The following is a 23,974-nucleotide window of genomic DNA, read 5'->3' on the forward strand; positions in this document are numbered from 1 at the left end:
GCATACCTCTCGTGCTGAGGGGTCCTGGTGACAGATGGGCCCTTCCATGCCTCTCAGGATGGAGTCACCTATGACGAGTACTCGTCGCCTCCTCCTCTGGGTCCTCTTGGATCTCTTGATCTGATCGGATTGTGAAGAATGTGGTGTTTCTTCCTGCCCAAGGGTTTCCTCCTCTCCTTCCATCTCCTGCAGGGTCGCCAGGGCCCTCGTACCTGTTCTCCAGTTGAACTGGAGAAGCTGGTACCGATTCTCTGTGAGCTGCTCCGGTCCTGGCTGTGACCGTCTGCCACTCTGCTGCGGAGGGCATTCCCTGGGCTGCTTCTTCCTTCGGTGCCTGGTCCTGCAGGGAAAGGAAATATCTGTCAATTTCATCCTTCAGAATTCAGATTCAGATTTTTGGCTTTGCCCTTAATAGCCATTTCATTTCCTCAGCTGCCATTTGATGGTTCCCTTGGTTCCTCCAAATGAGGAGAGAGATTAGGCAGTGTGCATCATGTCAAAATTCCTAGGAGGAATGTTATGCATGGAGGGCTGCACCCAGAGAGTGGTTGTGGACGGGTCATTTTTGACCCGGAGGGATGTGGGCAGTGGGGTCCCCCAGGGCTCAGTCCTCGGGCCTACACTGTTCAACATCTTCATCAGCAACTTGGATGAGGGGGTGAAAAGCACCTTGTTCAAATTCGCAGATGACACCAAGATGTGGGGGGAAGTGGGCATGCTAGAAGGGAGGGACAGGCTGCAATTGGATCTGGACAGGTTACAGGGGTGGGCAGATGAGAATAAGATGGGATTCAATACTGACAAGTGCAGGGTACTGCACCTAGGGAAAAAGAACCAGCAGCATACCTACAGGCTGGGGAACTCCCTTCTTGTCAGCACAGAGGCAGAAAAGGATCTTGGAGTCATTATAGACTCCAAGATGAACATGGGCCACCAATGTGGGGATGCATTCAGGAATGCCAACCGCACCTTGTCATGCATCCACAGATGCATCACGAGCCGGTCCAAGGAGGTGATCCTCCCCCTATATGCGACACTGGTCAGGCTGCAGTTGGAGTACTGTGTCGAGTTCTGGGTGCCGCACTTCAGGATGGATGTGGACAACATGGAGAGAGTCCAGAGGAGGGCCACCCGCATGATCAGGAGGCAGCAAGGCAGGCCCTACGAGGAGAGGCTACAGGACCTGAACCTGTTCAGCCTCCACAAGAGAAGGCTGAAGGGGGATCTGGTGGCCATCTATAAACTTGCCAAGGGAGACCAGCAGGCAATGGGAGAGTCCCTGTTCCCCCGAGCACTACTGGGAGTAACAAGTAATAATGGCCATAAGTTGACAGAGAGTAGATTCAGGCTAGACATCAGAAGGCACTACTTCACAGTCAGGGCGGCTAGGATCTGGAACCAACTTCCAAGGGAAGTGGTGCTCACTCCTATCCTGGGGGTCTTCGGAAAGAAGGCTAGATAATCACCTAGCCAGGGTCATTTGATGCCAGTACTCTTTCCTGCCCATGGCAGGGGGTTGGACTTGATGATCTGCTCAGGTCCCTTCTGACCTTACCAACTATGAAACTATGTGGCTTGAGAAAAATCAAAGTTGATACCATCCTAAAACTTACTTCATCAGGTAGCGTGTCTTGCCACCCATCCTGAAATTTACACAATGGTCTCAATTGGATCTTGCCTGCTTCCTGTAACAATCTTGATTTCCAGTTTCAGTTTAGGTCTCTTTACTTGCCAACATAACTCTGGCATGCTAACATCACTCCGCTCTGCTGCATCAAATCACCAGAGATTTTCTTTTTGCTGTGGAAAAATATGGATTTTCTTTGAAGGAGAAAAGTGCATGGGTTTCCACTTGCAGGTTGTCAGAGTTCCAGCCTGCAAGGGGTAGTTTGGGGCTGGGGGGAGTGGGACACAGGGGACACCACATGCATGTGCGTGTGGGCACACATGCATGTGGCCAGCAATACAGCCAGGCAGTGGTGGAGAGCAGCTTCCTCAGCTGCCAGCAGGTAAGTCTAGGGGGCGGGGGGAAGAGGGCATAGGCAATGAGTGAGGGAGGTCATAGGTGATGAGGGGGTGGGGTAGATTGAGGAGGCCACGGTGAGGTTGAGGGAGTGGGGCAGGGCTAGTGTCTGAGGCTGGAGGTTCTGCCCAGCCAGGGCAGTGCCCAGGGCCCTGAGCCAGGGTGGGAATGTGTGGCTATGGGGCCTGGATGGGGGAATGGGATGGAGCCATGTGCGGCTCATCCAGAGTGGTGGGAGGGGTACATAGGAGGGCATGTGCCCCCTTCCCAAAGATACATGCGTGGGGTAGGGGAGGATACAGGAGGGTAGAGCGGGGCAGGGAGGCTCAGTGCCACTGCCACCACCACTGGAGCCCCACATCAACTGCACTGCCAAGGCGAGACCTCCCCTGCCTGCCCGACAGTAGTGCGGGGGCAGACAGGGGGTGCCTTGCCATGGCAATCTGGCTGGTGCAGGGCTCCTGGCAGCGGTGGCAGCAATACTGAGCTTCCCCACCTAGTCCTCCCCCCATAGAGGGCCCCGGGGGAGGACAGCAGGGCAGAGAGCCCCAAGCCCTGCAGTGGGCATCCTGCATCCTCCCCTGCCCTCCACACATTCTGCCCGGCTGCTGCGGCTATGCCACCTGCAGGTGGGGTGGTGGGGGAGAGGACTCCATTCTCCACTCTGGCTGCAGCAGCCATTGGGTCCCATAACCCTGGCAGCTGGGGACCCCCTCAAGCAAGGCTGGTGTGGGGGTAGAGGGCTGCAGGTTGGGAGTGAGAGACACCGGCATGGCTGTGGGATGGGGGTTGGGAGTGAGGGGAACTGGCAGAGATGGGGAGCGCTGTGACTTGGGAGTGAGGGGCAATGGCATGGGCAGGACACCAGTATATCAGGGCTGCTCAGCACCACCCAACAGCAGGGGGGACAGCTGCAGCTGAACCCACATCTTGGTGAGTGAAGGTGAAGGGGAACCTCTGATTTTCCATGAGGAAAGACAAAACAAAATCAAACACCAAAATATATATGCATTTAAAATTTATTTTATTATAATGATTGAGGCACTGATGGGCTTCCAAACTGCTTTAAAATTGTAAATATATCAATAAAATATTGTGTTCAGCTGATACCTATACACGTTTCATTTTAATTGCAGAAGAACACGGATTTTGGAGTGTTCAATCAGAGAATTTTGGATTTTTATCAGAGAATTTAGAGTTTTAAACAGAGAAAGCCAGGCTCACTGACATCACAATCTATGCATATCTGATACCATATCACCATACAGCAGCTCAGCAATTTTAACCTGGGTTACAACATCTGAGAAGTGACAAGCCTATTACTGTAAGGTTGACTTTGATCTAGAGATAGCGTAAATTCTAGAGGCAAGGATATATCTTTCTCATTAATTAGTCCTCCATATGTAAAATAAGCTGAAATTCTTCCAGGTCAGTAAGTATATCAAATAATGACCTCAGTAGGCAGGCATCCATTATGGACTGCTTTTTTTATAATAAATTAACTTTGTTCCAAACATGACTATTATTAGGTGCTCTCTCTGTCTCTCTCTCTGTTATATCCTCTTAAGTATACATCCTGCTAACAGTCTGGAAAATACCATTGTTCCAAGAGTTAAGAATCTGGGACATTTATATGAAGATGTCTGGAAATACACGGGAAATAGGAGAAAGGAATGAGACAGAAAACGATCCATCTGCTTTTGTTAGATGATCTCTGCAAATTGGTGCACCCTGATCGGACGCAAGGAATACCATCAATATACTCAATCACCTCCAAGTGAGTAATGATGAGATTAATCTGAATTTCACTTGTTGGTGTGATCTGCTCATATTAGAGAGACTAAGTAGGGCTGGACTGGATGCATACTTGAATACAAAAGCTGTAAGGAACACTGAGGGTCTGGAAGACATGGTGTTCTTAATTCAGTAGGTGTCATTCTTCCCTCTGAGCCAATATTGACTATGTGTCATGCTATAGTGCTGGAGGTAGTATTTTTCAGACAACAACAATAATGCAATTTTTATGTTGCAGAAGCTCTCAGGGCCCCAATGGCGCTGTATGATTTGATTTCTGTTTTTTATCAATTATATAAGCAAGCAACCAAACAAACCCCAACCCCCTCTTCATTGTTTCTACCATGTGAGAGGGAACTAAAGACAGAACGACTCAAAGTATAAGATAACCAGAATGCTTCCATAAGGCATTCAAGCACTATGACCATAAGTGATGTGAATGGTGTTTGCCTGAAGATCTAGATATGCAAGTGGGGCAGATGCTTCCAGAATTTCTATTTTGAAATTTAAAACCATCCTCTTACTCTGAACAAAGCTTGTATTTGATTATGGTAGCTAGACATATGATGGGTGATGAAAAAAAGGTAAGGCTGAACATAAATATATGAAATAATAGAAGGCATTTGGGAGAAGGTAGTACAAATATGTGCCCACATTTCCTGGCTGAATGGCCTACTTTTCACGATTATGTTGAACTGGATAGTGTTGATGTGACCACACCATTGGGTTTTCATAACTCTCTATGTATAATAAAAATATTGCTTTTGCTTTGCCTTTTCATTTATGTATACATCTCTTCATGCTTTAGGACTTAAAGTCCTATTCTACTCTTCCCCGTATACTGTGGAACCACTGAAATGAGACACAAATGAAATGTATTACTACAAGTAATTCAGTCCATAGGATTGAGGTAATGACTGCTGTCACACCTCTTCGTCTCACAATGTATGAGTTGTAGATTCTAAGGTTTAAGAAACCATTGTGCTTATTTTCTGTTCTTTTATTTGTTGTTTGATTATAGTTCTTTCTTATAGCAACATTTTCAGCACAAATATGCACAGAACAATTGTATGGAAAATTATTACCTACTGCTTATCTCTACCAGGTCTTGTTTATTTTCATGCTTTTTACTGGTCAAAAGTTCTTTGAATATAAAAAGAATGACTAATGCCATTAGAAACTCCATTATCCTTATCTCATGGAACCTGAGAAGGACAACCAGATTACAGGCTGAACACGGTAATGAGAAAAGCTTCTGTTAACACTGCTACTCCCTGCCAAGAAAACACATTCACGCAGTATTTTCTGTAATACTGTAGCTCATTCTTCAATTGCATGATATTATTGCTCAGTGAAGGAATAATATCAATAACCTGCAGTCTTTACTCAGACAAAAATATACTGCCTTCTTCAGGAGGTATAGATGAGGGAGAAGTATAGCAACTTAAGGAACTGCCCCTTAATACTTTAACTCATTATGCAGCAGTTACTCAGGTTGACCACTTCTCAGGTTTGTCATGTGGCCAGATGTTACATTAATTAGTAACACCCATCAATTATTGGTGCTTTTCTATGATTTCAGTGCTTTGCATTGTTTCTTTCAGGCTAGTTTGAGAACATTTTGACTACACATTAGTAAAGAGTGAATACAAAGTTTGCCTGTACATGGAACTCTGTTTATAAAATTTGCATGACCAATGAGGTTTGTTGTTATTATGAATTGCAAACAACTTCCTCACTGCAGGTTATTACAAAGTATAAGCAGTGAACGTGGGGAGATCTGTGAAAATTGGAAATTCTCAGGGTCTCATGGATTTTTGCATATCAGGAATTCAAGTACAATTTTGTGATCATTAATTACCACTTGGATTATTGAGAAATAGATTCTTAAGGTACAACAACTGCAGCCTATCTCACTGAAAACCATAAAGCACTGTTTTCCCATCAGGGAATTTCAAACACACAACATTTCAAAGACTAATGAACCTCACCCTGCCGTTTGAGAATCTGCACAATTTGCTACATCTGCAGAATTTAAACATATTATACTCTCTTTCCACCACGGCCTGGCTAATAGCAAAGCAAAAAGCTGTCAAGATGGCTAGGGCATTACTATAAAAAGGTAACTAGAGTGAGAGAAAGACCCATGGGTAGCATTACTGGATTCGAGATATACACCAACAAAAGTTAAGGGCAGCAGCTTATTACAGCATATCATGTCAAACCATATCCACACTTTGTTGTCTACAGCAAATAACCATGAAGTCAACAGTAGTGGAAAAGGTGATGGTAACTGCGTGCCAAATACCATTATGGCAGAGGGTTCAAGCTGCTCCCTGAATTCCAGGACAGTTATCTAGAGATAATACTACTGACAAGTAATGACAAGAGGTGGAGGGAAGGCACCTGTATGCAAAGTGGACCACTGAAGTCAAACTTGGCAGAAGTAAAGGAACAGCTCTGTTTTCTCAACTGTCATTCACTGAAAACAACGGTCCACAAAGGATGTTCCTAATGAATCCAATCACAGGGACTCGGGGGAAACAAGGGGACCTGGCAACAACTGTGAAAGTAATTCCTTGTTTAGAGACCTCTGTGCGCTGGCAAAGGCAATGCAGGAAATCCAGTAGCACAGACATCTCAGAATCACACAAAGTGGAAGAGCACCATTTAGTAATTGCCTAGAAATTTCAAAGACTAAATGAAAAATAGAATTCAGATTGTTTGGCTCCAGCTCTCAAGATCTAGACACACCTTTTATATTTGGGATCCAACCAATGCAAACCGCATTAGTGCAACTTCCGTGCCTGCCCCTGGTGACCTCAGGAAGCATGAGCAGAGAACAACTTCAGTTCATCTACAGGAAATGGTTAATTGGAAATGGTGAGTGACCTCTCTTAATGGGCCTTCAGGGCTTGTTCCTTCTGATTGGCACCTTAGGCTTTTTGGGAGCTGTGTAAAGGCCTCCAGAATTTGTAATTTGTAAAACATTTTAAAAACAAATTAAAATTTATCCTCTGTTAACAGATTTCTTCCAGCCTCCTTCAGGAACTTTTCCCCTCTCTCTCCCTCCTTTCCTTATTCAATATAACAACATCTGCCTGTTCAAACAGTCTCACCATTTTTAGTTCAGGAGCCTCCTTCTCTGATATACCAGCTCTCTGAAACATTTGACTAGCTATTTCTTTCTCATCAGCTGAAACTGCATCTTTCCTCCTCTGACTCTGAATTTCTCCCTTCTTCCATTTCCACTATGATTTAACTTCATAGTGAGCTTCAAGATGTAGTTTACTTGAAAGACACTCCTTGGGATAATACTGCATTGTATGCTGTTCATTCATCAAATGTTCGCCCACTCCATCCAGAATGTATGCTGTTGAATTTCTCTTTCCTTTCAAAACACCATGAGTGTTTTAAGAGACAGAATATGTCTTTGAAAACCTAATGCTTATGGATTATAATTGAGACATTTCACATTATTCAGCTGTTTTCTTTTATTTATTGGGAAATGCCATGTCATCTGGGTAAAAACAGAATCCAAACCACTGAAGTCTTCCAGTGACACTAATAAATGAAGAGATGCTTATATCCCATCATATGAGCAAGTGCATTTATAACTCCAAAGACACTCCATGTGGCCATATCCTGATTAGAATAAACAAAATAAATAATACCTGTTTTCTGCTGTACTTGCCCCCTGCTCCCCAGAGGTCATTTAAAAGGTCATTTCCAGTACCATATCTCCACACCTGACCTTCTGTTCTGTTTTCACAAGTTGCATCTTGTTATGTTAAATTTTTTGAAATCTGCATGCCATGTGAATGCAATAATCAGCCAATGTTTTATGTATAAGTGTGGAAAATATGTATGCTGTATTATCTCAGCTGGGCTAGTTCACTTCATTTCACCTCCATTTTCTGTTGGAATCTAAAGTTTTATTTCTTTCTACCCTTGATTTTGGCAGCTACTAATCACATTCTTCATCTAATCCTAGAAGAATACATCGAAGCCTAAAATAGGCTCATCAGAAGCAGCTGTCTGCATTCTTATTATCATTCATTACTGATGGTGTTTTGCTTTAAAAATGATTATCAAAACAAGGGCCCTCATAGATATGTGCCGATACTGAGGGTGGGGGTTACGGGGAAATTAGAAAATTCCCCGCTTCACAAACTCAGTCTTGTTCTGTAGCACTTTCTTCTATTTGGGTCCTCACACCCTGCAAAGCTCTCCAGTACACCTTAGTTGAGACTCGAGATGTCCTCTTTGTTGGCCTACATTTCTCCAGGTAGAAACCAACCTGTCCACCACCACTTTCTGGCTGTGTCCCATAAGCCACTTTTCTACCCACCAGACTGTGTAATAATCTACATTGCAACTGTTTAGTTTATTTATAAGAACTGGGTACAACACTGTGTCAAAGGCCTTTTTAAAATCTAAGTAAATAACATCTACCTCTATTCCTTCATCCAAGCATTTTGTGACCCAGTAGTAAAAGGAAACGGGGTTAGTTAGGCAGGATCTGCCTGCTATGAACCCATGCTGATTGCCCCTTAGTATCATTTTACCTGCTGGTTCCCCATAAATGTGATCCTTAACAATTTTCTCAAAGGTCTTAACAAGGATAGAGGTGAGACTAACTGGCTGATAGTTACCTGGTTCCTCCTTCCTCCCCTTCTTGAAAATAGGGACCACATTGGCCCTTTTTCAATCCTCTGGGACCTTTCCTGAATGCCATGAGTACCGAAATGTTTGTGCCAGCTGCTCTGCTATGACTCCAGCTAATTCCCTAAGTATCCTAGGATGAAGATCATAAGGGCCTGTTGACTTAAACACATTCAACCCCTCCAGGTGCTCCTTTACTAGGTCAACTCAAGCAGTTGGTGGGTTGGTATCTATACTGGGCTTACCTAAAGTCCTAATGGGATGCATATTTGCATTTGTGTCCAGGAACATGGATGCAAAGAAATCATTTAGAAGCTCCACTTTGGCCATCCTATCTGTTACCAGTTGCCATAGTCCATCCTGAAGGGGCCCTAAGTTACCTTGCACCTTCTTTTTGCTTCTTATGTACTCAAAGAATGATTTTTTTGTTATCCTTAACTTTTGCTGCCAGCCTAAGCTCCATTTCTGCTTTGGCTCTCCTCACTGTTTCCCTGCAAGCTCGAGCCAAGCAAGTATACTCCTCCTCGGTGGCAGCTCCCTGCTTCTACAGTCTGTAGGCCTCTTTTTTTCCCTCCAGGCTTTTCTGGATTTCCCTGCTCAACCAAGAGGGTTTCTTTGCTTTTTTGCACCCTTTTATGTGTACTGGGATGGCACAGTTTTTCTGTGCCTGCAGGATTAGTCCCTTGAGAAACACCCACCGTTCCTGGACTCCCTTCTTTCCAAGGCTTTTACCAGTCAGTCCCTCCCTAACTAATCTCCTGAGCTTGTTGAAGTGGGACTTCCTGAAGTCTAGCACTTCTACCCTACTAGTTATCTTCCCCACCTTTCTCCAGATAGTGAACTCTATCAATAGATGGTCACTATCCCCTAGGGACCTTGCACCTGCAGATCCCCCACCAATTCATCCCCTGTGGCCAGTACCATGTCTAGTAAGGCATTTGCTCTAGTGGGAATGCGCGCCTCCTGTGATAGGTGAACGTCCTGTAAGGAGGTTAGAAACTTTCACGAATGGGCAGACCTGGCTGCCTGTTTCTCCCAGCAGATGTCTGGGAAGTTAAAGTCACCATGATGATCAGGTCCTTCGAGCATGCTGCCGCTGAGAGCTGTCTCAAGAATTCGAGGTCTAACTCATCCCCCTGATGTGGGGGTCTGTAGTAGACCCCCACTACCAAGGCCCTTTCACCCTGACCCCCTTGTAACCTGACCCATAGTACCTCAATTTGCCCTTCTTAGCCCATTTTAACTACAGAAGATGTATATTGCTCATTAACATAGAAAGCAATGCCCCCCCTTCCCCCCACTCTGTCCTGTCTGTACAGGCTGTAGTCCTCAATGTCCACTGCCTAGTTGTGGGTAGGATCCCATCAAGTTTCTGTTATCCCAACCAGGTTGAATTCTTTATTTGCAAGCAGGAGTGCAAGTTCTTCCTGCTTGTTCCCCATGCTCCTAGCATTAGTATAGAGGCATCTAAGCCCCCCAATAGGTGCCCTTGCTACCTAAAGTATTGGCATATACTTTAAGCCTGTTAGCATTTAGACTGGTCCGTATTAAATGTGCCTCAGTTATGGTAATTAAATTACTCATTTTTAACACCAGGTTGTTAACGTCATAGTGTTTTATGCCTCATTTGACCGAAGTCTAGTTTGTGTTAGTCACTGTATCATACTGTGTAAAAATGCCCAAATTCAATAACATTTATTTTTTCCTTAGATAAACTAATAAGTGTTTATTATAATTGCATAATATGAAAGATTACAGGCTTGTTTCTCATCTTACCTACTATATAGTTAGTGAAAATCAGGAGTCGTTTCAAAGAAGTCAGGGAAATACCAACACTGCAGAATCAGCATGGGATAAAAATGAAGCCCAAAAGTAAAAGATATTTTCATTTCTTAAGCATGACAAAATTCCCAAATATCTTGTAGTACTACTTGTTGTCACCAGCCCCTCCTCCTCCCCACCCAAAAAACCCAACAAAAACCTCTTCGCTCACGTAACTCCACTGATATCAATCAAGTTTAGTATATCTGGCATTAACCAGGCTAACCACTTACAAAATAATATACAACAATCTGCAGAACCACCAATTACAGATCATTTCCCTCAGATTCAAAAGATGATTTTTATAAAGGTTTCAGTATTACCATTACTCTGAATCAGAGAAAAGTAAATTTACAAAGCCCATTGCAAAAAATGATGCATCCACTTGAATTGCAATTAAAGGCACTGATTTGGGAAGGTATTTAAGCCCATTAGTAACTTTGAGGTCAATGGGATTACTCATATGCTCAAAATAATATATATGCTGGAGTAACTTTCTAAATCAGGGCTCCAGCACTCACAGTGAAATAAAATGTTTTGCCTTGTTAATGATGCTGTTATTTCCATTTTCACAAGTGAAACCCCATTCACATGCTTCACATCAATTAAAACACATGCTTTTTGTCTCATTAAAGTCAAGCAGATACATTAATGAATATGAAAAAAAAAAGCGTGCCACATTCATAGAATTATTTTCAATTGATTTTAATGGTTTAATTTCTAGAATCTTAGTGTTTAGGCTACTTGAGTTTGTTTCAACCCATTGTCTTACTGTTCAATTAATCAAAGGAGACAGGAAATCAACTGGCTCTTTATATGATACCTCAAGGAAAAACTCCTGCTGTAAGCCTCTTGCTTTTTTCAGAACCTGAATGGTTTGGCTTTTCTGGAAGAAACATGGCACTGTGGCAATGGCAAGAACAAGGGCCAGTTGAGAAACATATTATTGTCAGGGCCAAGTTTTTCAAGTGAACTGGACACCTGCTGTATAAGTGGGATTAACTTGTTATTGCTTTGTAGTGCTGAACAGACAGCCTGGAAAGGGACCATTTTCATTCATACATGAATGGAATATTCTTTCAAGAGATATACTGGAACAAAGCCTGGGGACTATACAATACCAAAACCAGATATTCAACCAATGGGGAAAGTTTTGCTTTTAAAATTATGTTCAGATCATGCAAATGCTAAAACAAGAAAAAGTGATAAGCGAAGAGACTATAATGCGGCCTATGTGCTAGAGTACAGCACTGAGACTAAGGAGAAAGGGCTTCTATTCCTGCATTAGCCACTGGCCTGCAGGAGAACATTAGGCAGGTCATTTCACCATGCCTGTCTCAGTTTTCCAATCTCTAAAGTTCTTTGAAGTCTACTAATGAAAACTGCTGTTCAAGAGCTGGATAGGATTATTATTCAGCATAAAACAAGGTATATACGAGACCTTATTTGATATATTTAGGCGTATTGTAAATATATATAGAATCATAGAAATGTAAGATGGCCACACAGGAGATCATCTAATTTAACTCCCTACACTGAAGCAGGCTTACATCATTTCTAGGAAACATTTTTCTCATCTGTTCTTAAAGATGTTTAGTGCAAATGAATCTATAGCCTCCATAGGTAACATGTCTCAGTATTTAACTGTTCTGGTATGAAGAATTTCCCCCCCTAAAACCAAACCCAATCCTTTACAGCAAATTAAACTTTTTATTCATGTCCTTCTTCCAGTGTCCATGGAAAACTGACTACCATCTTCCTTATAACAACCTTTTACATACTTGAAGACTTTTCTCATGACCTCTTACAGTCATCATTTTTCAAATGGAAACTATACCAGTTTCTTCAACCTTTCCTCACAGCTTGTATTTTCTAAACCTCTTATCATTCTTGTAACTCTGCTTTGGGCTTTTTCTAAGGTAGATAGATGTGTGTGTGTGTATATATATATATATATATATATATCTATATATATATATAGATATATATATATAGTTATATACATATACACACACACACACTTCTTAAGATTATGATTATCACTGATTATCAAGATTATCAGTGGTTCCTTGATCATCTAAATTTAAAAATATACGAGCAAGGGACTAGTCCTACATGCTTTACACAATACAAGGAGAATATGATTCCCCTCTGTACCTATTTATTTCAGGAAGGATGGGGAACACAGCCAGACTAAATTCTAGTGCTGGCAGCAAAAAGGTAGCTTGCTTCCAGATGGGTTGTAGTGGTGGTCAGTGTTCAGCAACATTTTTCTAGTTGTGGACCAGAAGGACCCAGCTCAGGTACAAGAAAGGCCAGTGCTAGGACCTGGCTCCTGCTACCACTCTTTCCCCCAACATCCTGTTTGTGGCATAGCACAGGCAAAACTCCCCCTACAGCCAAAGCCCCCTGTTTCTGAACATTGTTGAAGTACTCCTAGGTCAGGGCTGGTTCCAGACTGCTGGCCATAAGATGCTGACCCCTAAGATATGGAAAAGGGATTACAGTTATGTAAATGAGGATGGTGATTATAAAGAATTCACATTCAGGGGAAAATGGACAAAAAACTGTTACATGAATTACATACAGGTAGGGAACTGGAAGTTGACCTATCATTCATTAGTAATGAAGTGCACAAAACTGTGTGGCTTAAAGAAAGATCTTCTGTAGTTATTGCTAACAGCAAGTCCCTTAGGTACCCAATATGCCAGGTGCTAGGGGAATACATTACTTACTCATATGCACAAAGGCTTAAGATTATAACAGTATCAGGTAGGGAGTCTGCTGAGGCTATCTTGTCCCAGCCTCAGCATCATATGGAACAGAGTGGTGACATTTCCCGTGTGAATTCTAACTGAAGCAAATCTAATTTCCATTATACTCTTCCTAATATTTTATAGTAACTTTATTTGGGTCATCTCTGAATCCTGGATTTTCTCAGCACATCAGAACTCTGCTCTTAGGTTAAGATGGCTGTAGACAATGCCAAAGAAGTTATGATTAGGGGGTCTATCGAACTTGAGGGGGCAGCCGGCCAATTTCACAGGCAGATCCCAGGGCTGGCTGCCATTTTTGTGGGCTGATCATGGTGGGCCATCCCACACCTCTGGCCAAGGGACCCTGGTTGCCTTGCCCTTTGCTGGTGATTGGTTGCAAGGGCTGTCTGTCATATGGTCTTGCCCCTTGCCACGAATTAGTGGAGAGGGGTGGGGCCACACAACAGGCAGCCTTCTCAGTCAATCAGTGATGAGGGATGGGGGTGGCAGCTATCTTGGGCTCCCTTTTGTACCAACAGCCCCTCTCCTCCCTTTCAACCCTGGTGGGCTGCACAGCCAGTTCACAGTGCCATGAGGACTGCTAGCTTTCTGAGGAGCCAGCATTTCATTGTCAGTAAGATTTTTTTTTTTTCAGTGGCCTTTCATTTTTCATGGAGCCTGCCCAATTTCGTGTTTTCTGCGAAAAATATGCAACTGTGATTTTAGTAGGTTCCTAGTCATGATATTAGGAGTATGATCAAGTAATTCAGATATTATCTGAATTATATTGGTCTTTCAGTCCCCACATTTTAGGATTTTTAATATGCTGTGAACCAGACAGCAGTTTTGAAAAATACCTGTTTATCCTGTGATAACAATACTTTGAATTTCTACAAAGACTTGCATGTTATGCTTTCAAAGAGCTTCACAAATGCTAATCCATTAAGCATTGCTGCACACAGTATCCCTGCAATGTAGATATTATTAATTACCTGCACCTTACAGAGCAGGTGAAAATAAGACATAGGGAAGTTAACTGACTTACTTGCTAAGTAATATGGCAAGTCAGTTGCACAAATAGGATCAGAATCCAGGAGCTCTGGTACTCTAGCCACTGGAAAATATTCTTTTGACTCCAAAGCCTTCTGGAGAACACAAAATAATATTCAAACAACATCAAGCTGCCTCATTAAATTGAAAGAGAAAGAAGGAGGGAAGGTTTCAGTGAGCAGAGGGCTTTGGAGTGAGATAGGCAGTTCTGAGCCTGAGCAGAATTTGTGTTCCATTTATCCAAATGGCCAGGTTCATTCTTGAATATGTTTACGTCCAGTTTTCTGTGAAAGAGAGAGGTGGAGAGAAGCAGAGCCTGTATGATTCCCCTAGAGGATCAGGTTGGAGTGCTTTGCTTCAGATGGAATGAAGAGCACAGAAGTCTGGAGCTGGTCCACTCACCTTTCATCAGGTGCTGTCACTCAACCAACAAAAAGTGCTGATGTCCCTTTAGATTCTGCATTGGGGACTTATTAAACCATCTCCCTTTGGTGCAGTTGTAGGATAACCTTATGATTCTACTCTCTGTATGTTTTTATCAGCAGTTTCATACACTCCGAAGGAGGCAACAAGTATCAGCAATTCCCATAAAACGCAGTTTATGCAATTAAAAGAAAAAGGTAAAAAGAGAAAATGATAGGGGAAAAAAAACTGTATTGAAGAAACGGGGCTTGTTATCTTTACAGTTCTAAGGCCATTTCTAATTATATCCACCACTGTGATTGCAGTAGAAGATGAAGAGAACTAGCTTATCTCAAAAAAACCTGTGTACACAACTCAACTACATTTAAAAAAAAATAATTCTAGGATATAGGGATCTAAATAGGAGACCCTATCTATTCAATATGGGTTAGCATTTCTCAGCATGCAATGCTTTACATGTGCAAAATGCCTAAAAGGCCTTAGCTAATTAAACTGTACAACACAAGTCTGAGTGAGATTGTTATCTACATTTCCAGATGCAGAAAACAAAGCAAGGAAGGTGAAGGGACTTGCTCAAACCACAGGGGGAGGCAGTCAATGATAGAGCCATGATTAGAACCTGTGAGCTTCTGACATTTCATCCATGATGATGCCATTAAGCCACAGCCCCTCTAGTATAAATAACAGTGGGACTGGCACCACTGGGGGAAGAGCAAAAGAGAACTTTCCTATCTCTTTCATCCTGTTCAGCAGAATTCAGAGACTGCTTTCTACTAATGCCTACAGCAAGTGATAGTCAACTAATAAGGTAAGAGCAAAGAAATAAAAAGGTGGGGTCATAAGTAGAGATGGTTGTGGAAGGTGTTAGGAGTGGATGGAAACTTCTTCTTAAACAGAAGGAAAAGGGATGAACAGGCTACACCAAGCAATCATGGAAAGAAAATTTAACATGGCTTTCTCTGTGTAAGCAAGCATGCAAATTTAGGATTCCATATCTGAGGACACTTTTCCTAGTAACTGTTAATAGAACACAATTTCATGGAAGGTCAAATACAAAAGCATCCCAGGAAATTGATCACAAAATAATTTGAATATTCATGGTAATTCTCCTGAAGTGTGCATACAGCTCTGTGAGGGTTGAAGAGAAATTGCTTCTTGTTTGAGCTTGCTAGTGAGAGATCAGCTGTAGGCCTGTGCGCAGTGGCTAGTTTTTGCTTTGGATTCGGCTAGTTTGGAGGACAATGATTCCATCTGGTGATTTGAATCACTGTCCTGAATCGATCTGGCTGAATCTGATTTGGAGATTCAGCTGCAGCCAAATTGGCTGAATCTCTGAATTGGGGCAGCGATTAAGAGTGGGCAGAGGTGGGGCCATCTGTTCTCCCAGTAACCAGCTCTTAAGAAAAAAATAAAATAAATAAAGCCCACACTCACTGGCTGCTGCCCAGCAGGGGGACAATTCCTGCTGCCCCCTGTTACCCCATGCTGCATGGGGCACTCTGCCATGAGCCCCTGACCCCAACTTGCTCTCCCAGCCCTGCTATGGCTGCCCCACCCGCCCCAGCTTCCAGCCCTTTAAAAAAAAAAAAAATGTTCTGACTCACCATCTCCTGCCACCCACTGCCCCATGCTTCATGAGGGGCTCTGCCATGAGCCCTGAGAAGCCCCAAGGCCACTGCAGCAGCCAGTGAGTCAGGACTTTAAAAAAAAAAAAAAAAGAGCCGAGATGGGCAGGGCAGGCATGGTGGGGTTGGCAGAGTGGGCAGGGGTCACAGGGGCTGGGGGAGCAGGCAGGGGATGGGGCCCAGTGGGGGTCTCCCCCATCCTCCCCTCCCCCCTACTTACCAGCATGGAGTCTGGGTCCAGCTCCCTGCTTCAGCAAGTGGGGACTGTCTGAATCACCGAAACTCTTTGAATCTTTTCCAAATAGATCTGGAGAGTTTTGAATAGATTCAGACCTTTTCATTGGTCTCCTGATTTGATTCAGGTTTGGAGGTTCAGCCACCAAATTGGACTGAATCTTCTCTGAATTGAATCAGCACCCGAAGCTTTGCACAGCCTTAATCAGCTGCACCCTAGTCTGCAGTTACAAGTAGAGAAGAGCTGAAATATAGGACTCTTCCAGTCTCACTGGGCAGGGGGACCTCCAAGTGGCTGGCTAAGGACAGGATGCAATCTGGTTCCATAATCTCAGCAGGGTTCTTTTAACTATGCAGGTTGCAGCAAACTTGCAGCACTCAAATGCACATGTAAATAATCTTTATATCACCTGACTTGATCTTGAATCACTTTCCTTTCCTTAGGAAGCTTTCAAGTGATCAAACTGTAGCCTTTATTAGAAGTCTGTCTTACCATCAAGGTTTTTCTTTCTGTCCTCTGATATCTTTCTCTTTATTGTCTGAAATATTTCTTCTACTCAATATTATTTTCCCTTTAAATGAATCCAGCCATTGCTGTCAGTTCCTCCTCCTCTCGCTCCGTTTGCTGCTTTTTGACATAGTGGTGAGAAGCGTCTTGCCCAGGATGGCTTAGATAACAATATTTAAATGGAATGACATTTACATTTCAAGGTGTACTTTTGTAACAAATCAAGGGCCATCTGGGAACTTCATGGATGTCACCATATTGCATAGCACAGATGCTCGATACATTAGGGAACAGCAGGAGTAGAACTGTGATCTGCCTGATCCAAAAGCTCAGGTCCTTAAATTAGAAGACTTTCTACTAGCTGTTAGCAAAATAGTACATGGCTGACCAGTTGTGGTTCTACTCTGTGCCTCTCCCCACACATGCGAACCAGAGGTCCTATGGGAAACTGCATCATGTAATAAAGGACTGTCTCATCATTGAGATGCACAAGTCTGCTGAAGTGAAATTCATTGTGCTGCATTCATTCTGTCACTTCCTAACTTGGGACTTGGCTGTCTTAATAGCACACTTTCATTTATGTTTTGTGTTGGTTTTATTTACATCGCATAGTAGACCTAGCCAGTGCTTTACAAGACGCTGCGCTTGGCCCAAAGTGCTTGTATTCTCTCTCAGTCAAAAAGTAATGCAGGGCAACAGTTCAATTCTGGGCAGCTATAGAGGGATCCTTGGGGAGGAGATTAGTTCTCTGATTATCTCTCTGCCCTCCCCTCTGTCTTTTGCTACTTGCTTGTACAATGGGGCCTTGATCCCTGACTAGAGTTCTTAGGTGTTACTGTAATATATGACAACTAATAACTATCCTTTCCTCCCCCCCTGCCAAGATTCCTGTATATTGTAAATGGTGAGCTGGGACTCTTCCACCGTGTATTTGTACACTGCCCAGCATAATAAGGCCCTGGTCTCAGTTAGGGCATCTAAACACTAACTGAACACAAATAACAACAACAGTTCATACTGCTGTGCTCAAAATTAAGGCTTAAATGAGGCTTTGGCCATTTGGAGAGTCATGCAGGCAGCATCCTCGGACAGTTTCTTAATCTTGTGCTGTGACAGGAGTGCTAGCTAAGCTGGGTACTGTGAAAGGGAAGTGAGCAGGGGGTCTTGAATGGTCTGTGCATAACTGAAGCAGCTATGTTCAAACTGCAGTTCCTTTATCCTTGGAGGGGCTGTTGCTGTCAGGATAAGAACTTCACTTTTAATGTGCCCCATTAATCACAGAAACCAACAGTCTGATAGGCAATATTCAGCATATCACTTTGTGTCACACTAACAAGAGGGCTAGCTTGAAACTACTGTACCTCAATAGGGTGCATACTGTTCCATCCTCTCCTCCCCCACCATGTTTCATTTTTCCTCTGAAGGGAGGAAGAAATCAACAGATCGGCACCTCTGCTTCTTCAACCTGTTTAATGTTTCTAGCTGGAATTTCACAGGTGTTACAGAAGTCTGGCTTTGGCACATGCGAGCTAGTAGAAGAATGCCAATAAAAAGACTGGGCCTTTTGTTCCGGGCCCCAGTCATATGACATTGGCCATAACTGAAACTGGTCATGTTTCTGCCACATACCAGTGGTATTTATTCATGGACTATTGTTTTAACAAGAGCAAGGAGGAATAAAAATGTGTGCGATGATTCAGTTTAACTTAAGCACCACTAGATGCCCTGAGAGCCCTTTGATTCAGTGTTTGTCTGCTTTCTATTGAGGTTTCAAACTGTTACTAGGGAAGCAAGCAACAGATACTAGGTTAAGTCATGAGAACAATAGCAGTTTGGCTGTTGGGGTATAATTTTTAAGATTAAAATAATATCTGCTATATAAATGTATTAAATTTAAACACAGAAAGGAAAGCAGCATGCTTATTATAAAACTTATCAATAATGGGTGATCTATATTACAAAGTTGAAAGAAGGTTCCTCAGGGCCATGCTGGTAGAAGCCAAGAAATTAATATTAGTAAGATGAAAATCTCCTGATTACCCCAAATAATAGATGGTTCTGCAATATCAGTGAGAAATTAAGCAGCTCTAGCAGAATTATTCTCCAAGGTATAGAACGCAATAAGGGGTGCTTAATGAAATGAACCAAATTCTGCTCCCATGCTCTATGGTAAATCTGGAGTAAATTCATTGACTTCAGTGGAATAAATCCAGACTGACATCAGTGTAAGTGGGAGCAGCAACATACTCAATAAAATCTTAGTTCTACAAATTGCTGGGCCAAGTCCAACATAGTCCTTAAGGACATATACCTGTAATCAAGTGCATGGATGCCATTTTTGACATCACGAAGAGTATGCATGTTCTTTAGGCTAAGCATATGCTTAAATGTTGTGGTATATCATGGCCAAAGGGTCCAGTACATTGCAGGATATAGCAGCAAGGATCTGATTTAGTGTGATATAATGTTAAGCACATGAATAGATCACTTGTACTCACTATTCACATGCTGAAGTCCTTTGCTAGGACTTAAGCATGCAGATTCCAAAGCTCCATGCTTTCATTGGAGCTTTAGAACCTGCTCCCATATCTGCTCAAATTAATGGATATCGGTCTACTGGTTTCAACAAGCTGTGGATTAGGTGCTAAATATTACACCTGGTAAAGCAGAACATTTAAAAAAAATGTGCGTGTCTCCTAAGTAAGATCAGGGGGTCAAGTCCCAAGGTTTTGTAGACTGCTATAGCTCTACTGACATCAATAACGCTATACCTCTATGTGCTTGCTGACTGGTCTAGCTCATTATGCTTAATGAAGATGCTTTTCCACTTATAGTGTACAACAACTTATCTCAAATATTCTCCATGTCCTTCACATGTTGAAGGAATTTTTGTGACCTCTGTTTTAAAGCTGGGTTAACTGAGGCATAGAAAGTTTACCTGATTTACTTAAAGCCACACAGAATCAGTGTTAGAGATGGGAAAGCAGCTCAAGTATCTGTTGGGTTGACACTGACATTACCTTGTTTGGACACTTGCAAGAGCTCTCTTTCCTTTTTCTTTCTATGATAAGGAGCTCTTTTGACCTGTTTGATCTCAGTGACAGAACTGCAAGTGGTAACACTGATATGAAATAAATAATCACTTTCTCCTTTCTAAGCAATCAGTTCCTCAGCTCTATAAATGCAATAATTGTGTAGCTGGGGGTGACTTTGTCCCCTCTCCATGTTTCTCATCACTACAATATTTTATCATTGTAAGATGCACTCTTTACCTCCATCCACAGCTTCAGGGTCCTTGTGTGGCTTTTGCCTTTTCCAGGAATTTCACAGATAAATCACTGGGTATGAAGTTCTTGAAATTGTCCAGAGCCAATCCAGACTAGAATAAAGTGGTAGGTAGGTGATCCCTCATGTACATTTTTTTTTTTTTTTTTAAACAGCCACACCTCTCAGTCAAGTTAGAAGCATAATGTAGCTGTATGGCAAGTGGAATTGTGCATACATTTATGATGGCTATGTTCGCAAATGATTCATGCATTCATCCGCATCTGGTACCTCCTGAAGATCTGACCTTATTGCTTTCACAGTGGAGAACTGGAGCCTGGTATCTTTGTGTTTTTTTTTAAAAATGCAACTCATGTGGTATGTACTTCCCTTGTGGAACACAATATATTGAAATGGCATTTGAGAAAGTCACTCACTAATTACTGAGTGCTTGGGATAAACAGATGCTTTCCATTCTCCACAGAATTCTCCTTTCAAATTTGCATACGATGGAAGTTGCCCAGGTTGGAGGTTTGTTCCTGACACAGGCAGAGATCACATTAGCTCCATGTCATGAACCTAATGCCGATTCTCTGACATACTTTTCTCAGTTTCCACAGACTCTTCCTCCCAAACTGAGCATGTCTCTCCTCAGCTCTTTTTTTTTTTTTTCTACTTGCTGCTGTTGCTGCACATTCTTCAGTTTTCTTTCCCTTCCCACATAACCATTCATCTCCCACAGCACCTTAAGGGTCCTCCTTTTTCCAATATTCCTCCTGTCAAAGGGACATCCCCTTTGTGCAACAAATGTTACTATGCCTATGCAAACATAACAAATATTGAACATAGGACCTTCACACTTAGAAGAACATAGTCCTTTATCTCTTGACTTACAGGTAATTCCCTTACCTGAAAGCTGTAGTAGACTCCTGTTCTCTTATACAGACAAGCATTAGAAGCAGACAAAGACTCAGACTTTTCCATAGTGTGTTGCCAGACACTAGACAGTGCTATAGAATATTTATTCAGCAAATTAATATTTTGCTTTTCCCTCTCTGGGCTCTGCAGAAGCTGCTGCAGTTCACAAGGTTATCCAGATCACTGTGGCCCACAGCTGGCTCCCATTGGTATGCAGTAATCTTGTCAACCCAGGTGTTCCTTTCTTGCAATGAATTGCCTTCTCAGAGGAAAAAAAAAGCAAGGAGAAGGCTTGGTTCTGTTTGCTTAGAGCAGGACAGTCTGGTCTGAATCTGCAGAAAAAAAGACTGCCTAGGAGCCAGGATAAGGAAAATCTTGCTTGATATACATTCTAGTGGGATGGGCGGACCTGGATTTTATTCAAGCTTTGTCCTTCTAAATGAGCAATCTGTGTGCTGCTTTATTGACTTTCACCTGTGGAGAGTGAGACAGAGCCCCAGAGATTCATAGATTTTTAAGGCCAGAAGGGACTATTACACTCATTAGTCTGGTCTCCTACATAACACATGCCATAGATTTCATGTAGTGATTTCCGCATCAAAGTCCAATGACTTGTGAAAGAGTAGGTAAGGGGACTCTGTCAAGTTGTTTTATTGAAGCTGTTCTGCACGGTATTATGCAAAGGATTCAGTCCATTAATCCATAGAGCAGATCATCCAGGTAAGTTAGTCCCTGGATCTCACTTGTATTGTCTCTTGGTGCCGTTTGCCCATGCATCTCCTTTCAAAGTCCATAACCATCATCTTCAGCATCCCATTTTAACACTGGCATTAACTGAGCTCCAGGGACTAATTGATTTCAATGAAAAGTCCAGATAATTATTTTAATTAAAAAGCCCCCCAAACTTTTGTTTGATTACAATGAGAAATGAATATTATAAATGAGTATTAAATAAGCTTAAAATTAAAGGTCCTGGATAGGCTGATGACTAATGTTTATTCTTTATCCATGGAGCTGGGAGAAAAGGGGCTGCAAGCTTTATTCATGCAGCTTCCTTGGCATTTTGCTTCTTGAGTTGCTGGGTTTCCTAGAGGTCTTGATTTGTGAGCAGTAAGATTTGTAGTGATACATGATATGGGTAAGTACATCTTGCCTAAGGATTCCCTCTGTGGGGACCCCTGTGAAGTACAACAATGAGGAATTGGGGGCCAGACCATAACTGGTTCCTGAATGAACTCAACAGGAGTGAAGCAGCCAAAGAACCTTCTTGCCCCTTCATCCCCTGTGCAGGGGCTGGTCAGAGCTGCTACCTTTGAGCTTCTCTAAAGGGCTGCTCTGGCTTAGTGCCTTAGCAGGCATTAACCTCTCCAAAATGGAGGTAGGAAAGGGGTCATACTGTTGTCTGAGGAGAGGAATACGTAGTAGGTATGTCTACACTGCTTTCTAAGCAAGTGTGGGCATGTCACTGAAAAATAAGCCCGGTATAAGAAATACTACCTACTGAGAAATAAGCTCTGCTTGTGCCCAGGCTAGCAGGTTTGGAGTGGATGACTTGGGGTGGCTCTGGGTATGTCCCCCAGCACTATGCCCAGGTGTTCTGTCTTGGGGAAGTATGGGCATTGTGCAGCGCTATGCACCTGGGTGGTTCTGGGCCATGCATTTTGGGGTGCCTTCTTCATCAGCATGCCCAGACTCACTCAGGATGCAGTATAGACACCCCCATTAAACCACTCTTTGCTGTGGTTTAATGACATAACATGGCTTTTGGCAAGGTCCACAAGGCACCAGCCAATAGCAGAAATAGATTATCAATCTTGTTTGATACGATCTGGTGTAGTCTAGTCTGCTTTTCAAAAGAAGGATAGAAAAGAGTGTAGTCCCCAGGCCCATAGTCAGTTGTCAGTCCCTCTTCCAACCTTCCCAATTAGCACTGGATGCAAAGTCTATTGGGATTCTTGTCTATGTAAATGGAAAATGCCTGTAAAAAATCAGTTTAGTAAAAATTGGACTGTGAAGCACTATTTCCTTTGTCCCGGGCCACTGAACAGCCATAGGATGACAGTATATTTTAGTAGAATCACCCCTGGTGAGGTTTAAAACAGCTCCCTGGGTAAAGGTCTCTGTCTGAGTTTCAGACCCTCCTGAATCACTCAGTCCCTCCAATACTTAAGCATCTGCAAGCTCAGTCAACTTTTTCCAAGGCAGCAAGACACACATGGAGAAGAGCTCCTCAAGTAGTTTTCCTTTTCCTTTTTCCTTTTCCTTTTCCTTCTACTTCCAAAGGGATATGTAGTGAAACAAATAATCTTTAGGGGGCTGCTGTACCTTTGGGAGGGGTGTGGTTAGGGCAAAGTAGGATGCATTTTTGAACTACATCCGAATTATCTCCTCTTGCCTTCAGTAGCTGGTATCACAGAATTCACATGCAAGTCCTGTGGCTGTCCCTTCTGCTCTTATCTTGAGGATAGATGCTGATTGAAATGGGTTTAAAAGCATGGTTCCTAATTGACTAAGATGAAGAGAAGCTCAGCTTTCCCCAGCCAGCTGCCCTGAAGTCTACTGTGCTTTGTTGATCTCGTTGCTCAGCACTGTCAGACAGGAGGTTTTGGGCCAGTGTTCCAGTGTGAGATGTTTTTAAAATGAAAGGGAACTGTGTTGTCCATGGCTCTGCTTTTCAACTCAAAGGTTTCACTCTGGCTACAAAAGACCCTCCCCTCGGTATTGTAATCCATCTAAGTGTGTTCAAGCTCTTACTTCTTTCCTGACATCAGATCAACCCTTGCAGAAGTTTGCCTCAGCTGGAACTCAGCTGCATGTCCTATACAATTACAGTCTATTTAAGGATGAGTTAGCTAGTAGGCTAGGAGCAACAGATACATAATAAAAGACACTG

General features: G+C 42.8%; 1 long non-coding RNA gene across 2 annotated transcripts in view; it reads left to right on the forward strand.

The window, feature by feature from the left end:
* Window positions 1-23,974, forward strand: part of LOC109282132 (uncharacterized) — a 123,726-nt gene that overhangs the window by 5,673 nt on the left and 94,079 nt on the right. The window contains exons 2-3 of one of the 2 annotated variants that reach the window (XR_002089010.2): window positions 3,592-3,800; window positions 6,068-6,700. This is a non-coding gene — a long non-coding RNA (uncharacterized LOC109282132). The remainder of the gene's footprint in view (window positions 1-3,591; window positions 3,801-6,067; window positions 6,701-23,974) is intronic. The other variant, XR_009456471.1, reaches the window with a different exon arrangement.

This window comes from Alligator mississippiensis, chromosome 1, assembly GCF_030867095.1.
Source record: "Alligator mississippiensis isolate rAllMis1 chromosome 1, rAllMis1, whole genome shotgun sequence".
Classification (NCBI taxonomy): Eukaryota; Metazoa; Chordata; order Crocodylia; family Alligatoridae; genus Alligator; species Alligator mississippiensis.